General features: G+C 40.6%; 1 protein-coding gene and 1 long non-coding RNA gene across 2 annotated transcripts in view; one reads left to right on the top strand and one right to left on the bottom strand.

Moving 5' to 3' along the window:
• GJA3 (gap junction protein alpha 3) overlaps nucleotides 1–12,775 on the top strand; it is a 36,327-nt gene that overhangs the window by 9,483 nt on the left and 14,069 nt on the right. The gene's annotated exons all lie outside the window — the stretch shown is intronic.
• Nucleotides 1–12,775, bottom strand: part of LOC142140894 (uncharacterized) — a 78,320-nt gene that overhangs the window by 3,804 nt on the left and 61,741 nt on the right. The window contains exon 3 of the long non-coding RNA XR_012688581.1: nucleotides 2,996–3,108. This is a non-coding gene — a long non-coding RNA (uncharacterized LOC142140894). The remainder of the gene's footprint in view (nucleotides 1–2,995; nucleotides 3,109–12,775) is intronic.

The raw sequence follows: 12,775 nt of genomic DNA on the forward strand, positions 1-12,775 counted from the left end.
TACAAATGATCCTGGCCATGTTTTAAATAGTTGAGAATTGAGATTGCAAAATGTTTTGGTGTTGGAAGACTGATTTGGTACTTTTAGTAAATGGAATTGAGATGTATGACTCTTATATTTTATGTTAGTTGAATTCCTTCTGCTGATTGGTGAAAGCAACTGACATATATGTACGGAAATTACACATCTTCATTTACCATGTTGGCGGTACTTCAAAATGGTGACATGATCTATTGTTTAGTTATGTATATTTCCTATTGGATGCCAAATAGAGTAAAGCAGATGTAAAATAAATTCCCACTAATTTTGTCACTCCAGGTCAATCAAGAGCCTGTTTTCAAGAAAATTGGCATCTAAAGATTTCCCACTGGACTATCCTAGAAAAATCAGGACAGATGGGAGCGCTATGTTAGGTGTGTGGGAAGGTATTGACTTCAAGAGTTAGGATCCTTCTTTAATCATCTACATTACATGGCCAAAATATGTGGACACTCCTTCTAATCAGTGTGTATCCATTTCAGCCACACCCATTGCTGCTAACAGGTGCATAAAATCAAGAATACAGCCATGTAATCTCCATGGTCAAACATTAGCAGTAGAATGGGTCATATTGAAGAGCTCAGTGACTTTCAACGTGGCACAGTCATAGCAACTTTTCAGCAACTCAGTGTGTCAAATTTCTGTCCCAATAGAGCTGCCTTGGTCAACTATAAGAGCTGTTACTATGAAGTGGAAATGTTTTCGAGCAACAACAGCTCAGCTGTGATGCAGTAGGCTTCACAAGCTCACAGGATGGGGCCACCGAGTACTGGGTTCCAGGAGGATGCTTCCTACCAAAATGAAAACTGCCATATATAAAGTTTGGGAGGAGGAATAATGGTCTGGGATTATTTTCCATGGTTTAGCTCTGGCCCCTTGGTTCCAGTGAAGGGAAATCTTAATGCTACAGACAGAGAATTGCGTGATTCCAACTTTATGGCAACAGTTTGGGGAAGGCCCTTTCCTGTTTCAGCATGACAATGCCCCTTTTGCACAAAGCGATGTCCATGGAACAATGATTTGCTGGGTTTGATGTAAAAGATCTTGACTGGCCTGCACAAAGCCCTGACATCAACACCATCAAACACCATTGGGATGAATTGTAATGCCGACTGCGAAGCAGACCGTACCGCCTAACATCAGTTCCCGACCTCACAACTGCTCTTGCGGCTGAATGGATCAGAATCCTCACAGCCATGTTCCAAAATCTAGTTGAAAGCCTTCCAAGAAGAGTGGAGGCTTTTATATTGGCAAAGGGGAGGGGGGGGGGGGGCAATTCCATATTAAAACCAATACTTTTTTTAATTGAGACGTTCAGCAAGCACATATGTATATGATATTCAGATGTTCACATACTTTTGGCCATGTAGTGCACTTGTAGTTATCAAACCCTCTATATATTCATAATTGGCAAAATAAGCTAATGTTTATAAAAATAGTTACTAGAGTATATATAATTTCTACTTAAGTGTTTTTCTCATACAATCCTGACTATTTATTTGTATATAGATGTATATTCTCATCATGATGAGCTGTTCTAGCTTACCGCAAGATTACCGCAAAAAAGTGTAGCTATTCTGGGCAAACATACATTAATGCAAGGTAAATGATTACACATTCTATATAAAAGTCTACATACCTCATATTCCACACAATAAGGCTTGTTTATAAACTACAAAACAGGCAGATATACGTTGCTTCTTTTCATGTTATTTTGCATTTTTGCTGTCCAAGCGTATTTCAAAGTGTACGGTCACTTCCTTGTCTTTGAAAACACCCTCATAAAATATATGTGCACCTAGTTGTTGGCTAGTGGATACTCCTGAGAGCGAGATGATATTGGGACTGTAATTACCTGTCACTTTTGATTGTGTTTGAATGTATTCATTACATTGGCTGAAGTAAGCCTATAAATTTGTGCAATTTGAGGGTATGAATTGCATCTCATTAAAAGTATAGGATGAAATCTGCTTTCTGGCACCTCAAGGTTGGTGGATAATTCAAGTCCTTTTGTTGGGAGTTAAAGGCTGGGTGCTCTCTCCAACCATTTATGTCATTAAATTAGTCCTTTCTCGCAAAATTAAATGTTGTTTCTGCTCTTCAGTACAAAAGTAAACCTATTTCACTCTTGCGAACCTATTTATTAAGCCATAAATCATGGCTTTTTCTGTATGGTTTAGACATTTCTAAGTAACACATCTATGTAACAAAGGCCTAACCAAGCATTAGGCTAAGTATCACATTATACCGCTGTCCCCATAATTTTCAATGGGGACTAAGGAGTGGGCCAATTGAACAAGCTCCAAAGAGCCTAGCATTTTGTAGCTTGATTCTGATGACTAACGCCATCTGAAGATGGTGCTAGCTGTTCTGCCCTATGGGGAGAGCATCTCAGAAGAAGGATCTTCGGATCCCTCTCCGGCAGTCTTCGTGCTCTCCCCTCTGTTAACTAACAAAAAACAGCTCAGTACATGCACAACCTAAGGTTGCTGCATGCGCATTAAAGATTTCAGGTCAGATTCCAGAGTTATTGTAAAACTAAAGTCATCGCCAGGACAGCCTCCTTTCAGATGCGCTGTCTCAATGTCATTTTTTAATAAATGGCTGCATAATATCATCCCTTATCAATGCGATAAGGGATGATAATTAATGGGGGGGATATGCGCACATTCACAAATAGGCACCTTGGTCAGAAACATCCTTGATCCACCTTCCATCCAAGCTCCTGCACTCCACCAGGCACTGCCAGCTTGACCCAATAATCCATGTGACCACACTTGTACAATAAAATAGGTTTCCTGATGTCACAAATGAGCAGTTTCACATTTTGCAATTTCTAATTGACCCTTATTATATGCAGATCCAGAGACACTCTTTATAATTGGTAAGAGTTTTGGTTGCTATAAAAGAACAAAGTACTCCAGTGTATGTTACTGTACACTGAATTTACACTTACTATAAGTCTGATGCTGCATCAGGATTATGATGGATAATACCCATAGATGTTCTCTTCTTCTACAAATAAAATAATGTCCATTTAAAATGCTTGTATTCAAAAGGATCAGTATCCTGCAATAAATAAAAGTGTATCCTGAAAAAATTCCCAAATTAACTAATACTATGTTTCAGGTTTATTATATATAGGTGTGATATAAATTATAAAGTTATTATAAAGTTAATTGTTAAACAATACAGATTTGTTATTTCATGTTTATGTAGTGCAAAATGAATGGTAAAAATTAACTATTTATTTATATAGAACCTAATATGTAACTTTATGTAGATATATTATAAGCACAAATAAATAAGAACAGCTGATTTATAAGGTGCCACAGCTTTATTGCACAGTGGACAGTGGGGAAAACAGTGCATACATAAAACAGGGACATGTAAGGTAGACAAAATAAATGCAGACATGAAAACAAAGGGTATGGAGGCTTACATTGTAAGTCAAAGCACAGCTAAAACAAGAGGAGTGATAGTGGAGATTGGGATAATTGTGACGGTGCATTACTGCTCCCCCTGCTGCTCTCTCCTATGGGGTCCTCTCACCCACTCCGTCAGACCTCATGACCGCCCATACAGTGGTGGTGGGGATCCTCCTATCCCCCAATTGTACCTTTCTTGTAATGTCCCTTGAGCCCTCCCTTTCATTCTCTTCCTTTAAAGTCCACTCTATCGGTCTCTTCTACCCCACCCATCAAAGTGTCTCAGTCATATACCGCCCCCCTGGTCCTACTTCCCAATTTCTTGATAATTTTGCTTCCCCATTACCTCTCCTAAGAACTCCCCTCCCACATCCTAGGTAACTTTAACTTCCCCATCGACAACTCCACAGAACCAGTGTCCATCAATCTTTGTGCCCTTTCTTACTCCCTTGGCCTCTCACAATGGCCCTCTTCCCCATCCACTATCTCAGTCAATCTCTTGACCTTGTCCTCTCCCATCAATGTGCTCTTTCTGACTTCTTTAACTCTCCCTTCCCACCCTCTGACCACCATCTCCTCTCCTTCACTCTTTCCTCATCTCCTGCACCCCTCCCCACTGACAAATCTATTCTTTCTATATGCAATCTTTAAGCTTTTGATATTTTTGCCTCTTTGCTTTAAACTATCATTTCCCCTCTATCCACCATGGCCTGCCCAAGCCAGGTGGCTTCCCTGTACAACTACACCCTCACCACTACTCTTGACTCTGCTGCCCCAGCCTCTTCTGTCCACCTTCGATGCTCCAAAAACCCCAACATTGAATCTTCAAATTTACTCGGTTCCTTCAAACTGCTGAAGACCACTGGAGAAAATCTTGTTCCTTGGCAGACTTCCTTCATTTACAGTTCCACCTGCTCCCCTGCTAAACAATCATTCTTCAAGCCTCTCATCTCTTCATAGTCCTCCAATCCCATGTGCCTTTTTGCCACTTTCAACATACTTCTCCTCCCCTCCCCTCCCATCTTCCCTTATTGTCAGTGACTTTGCCTCCGTTTTTCACTTCCAATATTGATGCTATCAAATAAATCTCACAAAATCCACTCTTCTACACCCCTACCTCTCCACCCTCCTCTCCCTCCAGCCACCACCTCTAGTGCTCCTTCCGCCTCACTAAGGGTGACAAAGTCCATTCTTTTATATTATCCTCTCCACATTCAACCTGCCCCCTAGTCCCTCTCTGACAACTTCCTCATGATCATCCAATCTGGCTTTTGCCACCTCCACTTCACAGAAACTACCTTAACCAAAGTCAACAATGTTCTTTGCTCGGTCAAATCCAAGGGCCAGTTCTCCATGCTTATCCTCATGGACCATCCCAATAATAATAATAATAATAATAATAATAATAATAGTATAGGTTGGAATGGGGTAGGCTCTAATATAAAGGTGGGTTTTCAGACAATGTTTAAAGTTTTGAAGACTTAAGGAGAGTCTATTTGGGCATGGTAGGGTATTTCTTGTTCTTCTTCCTATTATTATTATTATTATTAATAATAATAATAATAATAATAATAATAATAATAATATCACAGAAAGATAGATAGCTAGATAGATAGATAGATAGATAGATAAATAGATAGATAAAATATTGCTCATTGCAGTCTCAGGATAAGGTGACATTGGGGATGTCTTTAATTCCTGTGTCACATTTGCACAATTTAATGTTTTAATTACATTGGTATTTTTGTACATATAAGCTTTCTCACATATGGCTTTACATAGACTTGGACTATAGTCCGTCTAAAACGAGAATAAATTGATGTCCAAAAAAGGCACATTCTACATAGTATGCTATCTCAAGATACATCCAGATTTGAATCACTAGTATATACACTTGGTCTACGCCTGGAGTAGACAAAAGCATATACATTTGGTTTACGGCCGACCAGTGTTAGTATCAATATATTGGCATATTTGTACGAAGCCCAATATTTTTGTACTTTTGTCACTAGCGCCCATTATTTTTGTACTTTTGTCACTAGCACACATTATTTTTGTATATTTGTACGAAGTATTCAAATTGTGCACAAGATAATACTCGAACGATGTCATGTACATTACAAAATTGTTACTCATATAAACGAAAGTCACATTTATAATACCAATAAAAGATTATCTTCTTTCCTACAGTGCTCAGTAATCAAATAGCAATAAAGTAATGCAAATAAATCACAGATATTTAACAACATAAGTGTATCAGACTGCTTATCACTGGTCTAATTACATATTGTTTTATTCATTTGGTAACTAGTGAAGAGAAAAGGAGTATGTATGTAGTTCAGGTACTTGGCTCAGATTTTGATGTAATTAGTTCAAGGTAGTTTTGATCATTGTGTTTGCATAGAGCAGATAAATGAGTGTGATTTTAAAGAAAGAGTTTTGAAGGGTTGGAAGACCATTCAAAATGTTTCCATGGGACTCAGTAATTTTTAGTTACGCCCCTGCAATGAATGTCCCCAACCCACTGAGCTCAAATGATAAGGGGGGTATAATTAGGAAAAAGGGGAGCAGTATTGAAAGTGAGACATCCAGGGGTCCCAAACCTTATTAAAAGATTTGGCCGTGTTCCGTATAATACTGGTCATGTATTCCATCTTATATGTTTGCCAAATCCTGTTAGTTACAGCGGCAAAAGAAGGAGAGGCAACCTGTTTCCAATCTATGGCAAATTGACAAGTGGCCGCTGAAATAATGTGACGAGCAAGTTTATTTTGGTGTCTAGTGGCCATTGGAAACCCGAGGGGAAGAAGAAAAAATTTAGGGTCAAGGGGTAAGGGAATTTGAATTAACATTTCTATCAAAGCTTTAATTTCACGCCAGAAGGGAGTCAATTTCGGACAGTCCCACCATATATGTAGGAAAGAGCCCACGCCAGAGCATAGACGCCAACATCTATCAGAGGAATCAGGCAGTATTTTTTGTAATCGAGTGGGAACATAGTAGCACCGGAAGAGGAGTTTGTAGACATTTTCCTTTATTCGGACACAAATTGAGCTGGAGGCCGCATTGCCTCGGATTTCCAACCACTCCTCCTCATCAAGAGGAGAGCCCAGATCATGTTCCCATGCCAACTCATTAGGATCACGAGGAGGAATAGAGGGAGCAACTAATTCAGAATAGATATTAGATATATGACCTGACGTCGATGCCTGGCGCAGACACAATGTTTCCATTGTTGTCAGAGGACGAGAAATAAGACTTACTTTGGTGAAGGAATGAAAGTTGCGAATCTGCAGGAATTGGTAAAATATACGTGTGGGGAGGCCAATTGTGGCTTGAATGTTCGTGAATTGGGGAAATAAAATATCTCGAGTTATGTCATTTAGGAAACGTATCCCTCGGGAATGCCACAGAAGGAACGCGGAATGGTGTAGGCCTGGAGGGAAGTCTGGGTTATTAAAATGAGGGATTATTGGTGATGGATGCGGAGAGAGGCCATAGAGCCGGATGGATGCGTCCCATATAGCCAGTGAGTGGGAGATTATGGGATGAGACGAAACCTTTTTGGGGTGACGTGCCTTCGGAATCCACAGAAGGGAGGCAGGAGTAAGCATTCCCAGACTTTCAGCCTCTAATGTCACCCAAACCCTAGAGGAAGTGGGACCGTTCCATAACACACACTGAGCGATTTGGGCCGTTAGGTAATATTTTTTAAAGTTAGGTATACCCAGACCACCACCCCGCGAGGACCTCTGCAGGACCCTGAGTCGTACTCGTGGGCGCTTACCTGCCCAAATGAATTTAGATGACTCAAATTGAAGGAATTTAAATACATAGGGGGGAATTCGGATAGGTAAGGTTTGAAAAAGATATAATAATCTGGGAAGGATATTCATTTTGACTGAGTTTATCCGGCCTATCCAGGAGATAAATTGGGGAGACCAGGCGTTAACATCTTTCTTAATTTGGGAGAGGGTATGAGGAAAGTTAGCTTGGAATAAATGGGAAAGATTTTTGGTCAGAAAGATGTCCAAGTATTTTATTTTATGGCGGTGCCAAGTAAAGGGGAAAGTTTGATCTAGAGTTAACTTATCTGTTTTAGAAATATAAAAATCTAAAGTTTCAGTTTTGGCCGGGTTAATTTTATAGCCCGAGAAGTGCCCATAAGTATCTAATTCAGAAAGGAGAGAGCAAAAATACCAGTCAGAAACCTACCAGAAAAGCCCATCGATTCGAGGACCCCCCGCATAAATGTCCAAGAGATGCGGTCAAACGCCTTTTCTGCATCCAAGGCCATCATGAGGGAGGGTAATTTTCCACTATGAATAGTATGGATCAAATTGATGGACCTTCTAATGTTGTCGGGGGCCTGTCTCCCTGGGATGAAGCCCGTTTGGTCCGGGTGGACCAGTTTTGGGAGCAGGGGGTTGAGCCTGGTGGCCAAGATTTTAGCGTAAAGCTTGAGGTCTACGTTAAGTAGGGAAATGGGTCTATAGCCCGAACAGTGGAGAAGGTCCTTCCCTGGTTTGGGAATTACTGCAATATTGGCAAGAGTAGTGGCAGAGTCAAAGGAGGCCCCCTCCAGAATTTGATTATAAAAGGATGTTAGATGAGGAACGAGGTCCACAGCGAACTTCTTGTAATACTGTGCTGTGAAGCCATCTGGACCCGGAGCAGAGGCGGATTTAAGGGATTTTATAGCTAATTTAACTTCATCTGCAGTGATGTCCCCATTTAAGCAAATGAGCTGGGAATGAGAGAGATGTGGGAGCGGGGTATTAGCTAGATACGACTCCAGAGTTTCAGATAAGAGGTCCCCGCGGGGCGGGGGGTCAGGAAGGTTATAGAGAGATGCATAGAAATCTCTAAATTCCTTAACAATTTCCAGAGGATCATATGTTATTGAACTAGAGGCCTTCTTTTAGAGTTTGTCAATAGCCCCTCGGGTACGCCTCTGACGGAGCTTCTGAGCTAACAACGAGTCCGCCTTGTCTGCCTTGTCATAAAAGCGTTGCTGAAGTTTCTGTAGTATGGAAGCCGCACGTCGAGACAGAAGGGAATTAAGCTGGCCCTTTAAAGAGTTAATTTGTGTTAATAGAGATGCATCAGGGACAAGCTTATGCTGTGTTAGAAGAGTGGAGATACGTTGCTCTAATGAGGAGATTTCTAGGGCGGCTTTACGCTTTACCTGCGAGGCAACACTTATGAGTCGCCCGCGAATAGTAGCTTTGTGAGCTTCCCATATTACGCCAGGCGCTAATTCCTGAGTGGAGTTCTCTTGAAAGTAATCATATATAGCTGATGTAATGTCCATAAAGGAGGAAGTATTTAAAAGCAGGGAGTCGTCTAGGCGCCATCTAAAGGGGCGTGGATAATGGGGGAGGAGGTCGAGAAGAATGTATACCCCCGCATGGTCAGACCATGAGAATGGGACAATGCCCGCTTGAGTTGTTAGGGGTATCAGAGATTGGGAGACATGAATCATGTCGATGCGGGAGTATATCTGATGGGGAGCTGAGAAATGTGTATAGTCTCTCGCAGTGGAATTTTTAAGGCGCCAGGTGTCATGTAGAGAGTGTTGTAATAGCAAGGCAGACAAGGTGGAAGAGTCCTTGGAAGAGGGTGTGGGGAGTCCGCGAGAGGGGATGGAGGACCTATCGAGGAGAGGGTCCAAAACAACATTAAAGTCACCTCCCAATATAATGTGACCCTGGGCCAATCGCTCAATGTGTCGAAATAATATTGGGAAGAACTGAGCTTGATCTTGGTTTGGGGCATAGGTAACGACTAATGTGGTTGGGTGGGAGCGGAGCGTCCCCATTACCAATAGGAAGCGACCTTCCGGGTCGGAATATGTGGAGGAAAGCTGAAATGGAACCTTATTGTGGATGAGAATCGCAACCCCCCTTTTTTTACAGTTAGCTGAGGCAAAAAAAGTCTGGGAGAATTGCTTACCCTGGAGTTGCGTGTGTGAACCTGTGAGGTGAGTTTCGTGGAGGAAGACTATGTCCGCTTTTTTCCTTCTGCAGGCTCCAAGGACTATTGTGCGTTTGCGGGGGGAGTTAAGGCCGTTGACGTTAATGGAGAAAAGTTTCAGGAGTCATGGAGGCCAAAATGATGTATTCTTCGCTAAATGACACATCTGGAAGCTGTAACAGTAAGAGGGGTAGGACCAGGGAGCTTTAAATGGGGGGGGGAAGGGGAAAGGGGAAGAGGGAAAAGGGAGGAGAGGGAAGAAAAAGCCACTAAGAGAGAAAGGAAAAAGAGAGAGAAAGAAGAAGAAAAAGAAAAGAGTAGGCCAATTGGGCAGAAACCCTTTAACGGAGGGATCCAGGAGGGATCCAGACATATTGTTAGTAAACAACATATAGCTAAACAAAAGTCGTATAGGGAGCGTGGGGGGTGGTGTGGATACATCCAGTCAGGTTTGCCACCTGAGTCGATGTCTCTGTCTAAAAAACTGGATACGGCTTTTAGAAAGGGATTCACATTCACAGGTTGCTCCATTTGATTTTTGACGATGAGGTGCTGGGATGTGAGGATCTACATGCTAGGATGTAATGGAACATGTGTGAGTTCTGGAAAAAAGAGGGGAGATAATGGAAGTGGGGTTCATTTGATGAGTGTAAATAAATAAATGAATAAATAAAGCCAAGGGAATTTGGCAAGAAGAGAAGAAAAGTCTAGTTTGTGTAAAATATAAGAATTGAAATATAAGAAGAGATATTAGGTGAGAATAGGAATGAAGAAATAAGTTGCAGATATAGGGTCTCATTCATCAAGAAATAAAAAACAAACGTAATGTGCTTTTTTTAAAAAATAAATAAATAAATAAATGCATGTACATCGAGTATACGCAGTCTGTATTTGAAGATACGTCTGTTGATGAATATGTGTCTAGTTCCGTTCTGCTCTAACAGACAATACACTGCAGTATACGTGCAATACATATTTGAAATATCAAGTCACAAAAGAATGCACAGAAAAAAAAACAATTAATGTCACCTGTTAATAATATAGTTATTAATGACAAAACATAAAATGATTTTTTTTCCATAAAATACATTTAATACGATGTTATTAATGCCTGAAGTACATAAAATAAATTTGTATGGTTGCTCCTGATTGCAAACACATGTTCTAGCATGCATACACCGTCGTCATCACTAGTCATGGCACTTACATCAGATTATAGCTATTGCGAGTGATATGACTGAGAATTATGTACCCTAGTGATGCCCAAAGCTTAAATTGGACACTGCTTCAATTTCCAAAGATAAAGGCCAGGTACACACTTAAGAATTTTCTGACCAATCTGTTATCTACAAAGATTGTACCTACGATTGAAGGTCCGATGGGTCGGGCGGTTCATGCATACACACTAAACAATATTTACCATCAGATCTGTGTACCTTATCTGGTCCTATAGATGTTTAGAATATGACAGCACAATACACACTCATTCATTCATTCTTTTATTCATTCATTCATTCCTGTCACACTGATTCACCGCCTTGTTATAGCTATGCACATGTCATAACGAATTTCATTCGTTTCTGAGATTCTGAAACGAAATATTCAGTCTCAGAACAAACAATCAAATTATTCCATCCAAAGCGCTCTAGTAGATCCTTGCTAAAGACCTGACTTAAGAGGTAGAAACGCGTTGGATTGTAAGGGCTGTCTATTTTGGAATAGATTGGATCCTTGTATCACCATCTGATGTACCAGAGGAACAAAGTTTGAGCAGACTCCCGGGAACTTACCATCATACGCTCATTCAGACTTCTATCTGTGTTCTTACATATGAATTGGACGGTGAAGGATTGACTTATATCACACATCATAAGCATTGGAGCACTTAAGGCGAATATATATTTACTGTCTAGTAAGTAGAACCACAAAGGAGAGGGAACACAGTGGAACTTACTACATGAATTCACATTTGACTGTTTAAAAGAATCAATTGGATTCTTTGCAATGCTGAATTATTAGTATTATTTTAAATGATGTTACACTATGTTGTATTTTGTATTTCTTTTCACATGTCATGTATCACTGTATACCTATGAGGAAGAAGTTACCACCATAGTGTGACATGTGAATCATCTCACCAGTTGAATTTAAGTATTCTCTCTTTTTTATTTATACTGCAATTTGGTGTATTGCATTGGTTTACTATAATCTGATATTGGGAGTTGTATATATGTGAATACACTCAGTAGCGCAGGAGACTCTTATCAATATATATATATATAAACTTGTCATTAAGGAGCATATGTGTGGTTCCTTTAAGAGAAAACATCAGCAACTGTGAATGGCGCAGCTTTCCACTTTTCACATATATGTTTTTATATGTAAGTGAGTTCTCTGTACAGCGCTGCGGAATTAGTGGTGTTATATAAATAACTGATGATGATGATGATGATAAACTCCTGTTCTGCTTGTACTTAGTCCCAACTCAACTTAATGCTATCTCCTCAGCCTCCTCAGGCCTCTGCTGTCGTGTTTACAGTGCTGAGGGCATCCTGTTCTGTATCTGGTGGGTTTGCCCCGGGATAGAGGGGTTCTGACGAGAAGTCTGTGATCTAGTCCATGCAATCACACAAGTGTACCTAGCATCTAACCTCTCTTACTACCTTCTACCATGTCCAATCCTGGACACAGAAAAGCACATTCAGAAACTAACAGGCCACATTTTCACAGCAGCTAGGTGCCTGGTAGCTCTTAACTGGACAAAAACAGATCCCCTCAAGATTCCTGCCCTTATCAACACAGTCTGGCAGATCTATAATTTGGTTATATCACCAACATAATTTATGACAGCCCGAATCAATTTATCAGTGCCTGGAACTCCTGGTCTGCGCACTTTGAGCCTGACCCCATGTCACACTAACAATAGAAACTAGTGTTCTTCTAAGGGTTGCTCACATGCACACTCAATATCCAGTATTTTGACCTCCTTCCCGCCTCTCTTCCCCATACTAGCGTCCCCCTGTTTCCCCCCTATCATATTCCCATGAATCTCTTACGAACGATCTAATATACACTCACCAACCTCCTCTGTAGACTTTTTACCTAACATTCTGTTTGTAGAACTCTTTTCGGGATCATAAATATAGTCTTTTTTGGCTGTATGTTGTTTTCTTACATGTTACCCTAACCCCTCTCATACCCTAGTTCTCTTTTGTATGCTTTCCTCCCTTTTTTTTTTTCTTTATTGTTGTATTCTCAGTTTGAAATTTGAAATGTGAGGAAATATCACACCACATTCTCCATACAACACCTCACACTCTTACACCATAAAA

This window comes from Mixophyes fleayi, chromosome 2, assembly GCF_038048845.1.
Source record: "Mixophyes fleayi isolate aMixFle1 chromosome 2, aMixFle1.hap1, whole genome shotgun sequence".
Lineage (NCBI taxonomy): Eukaryota > Metazoa > Chordata > Amphibia > Anura > Limnodynastidae > Mixophyes > Mixophyes fleayi.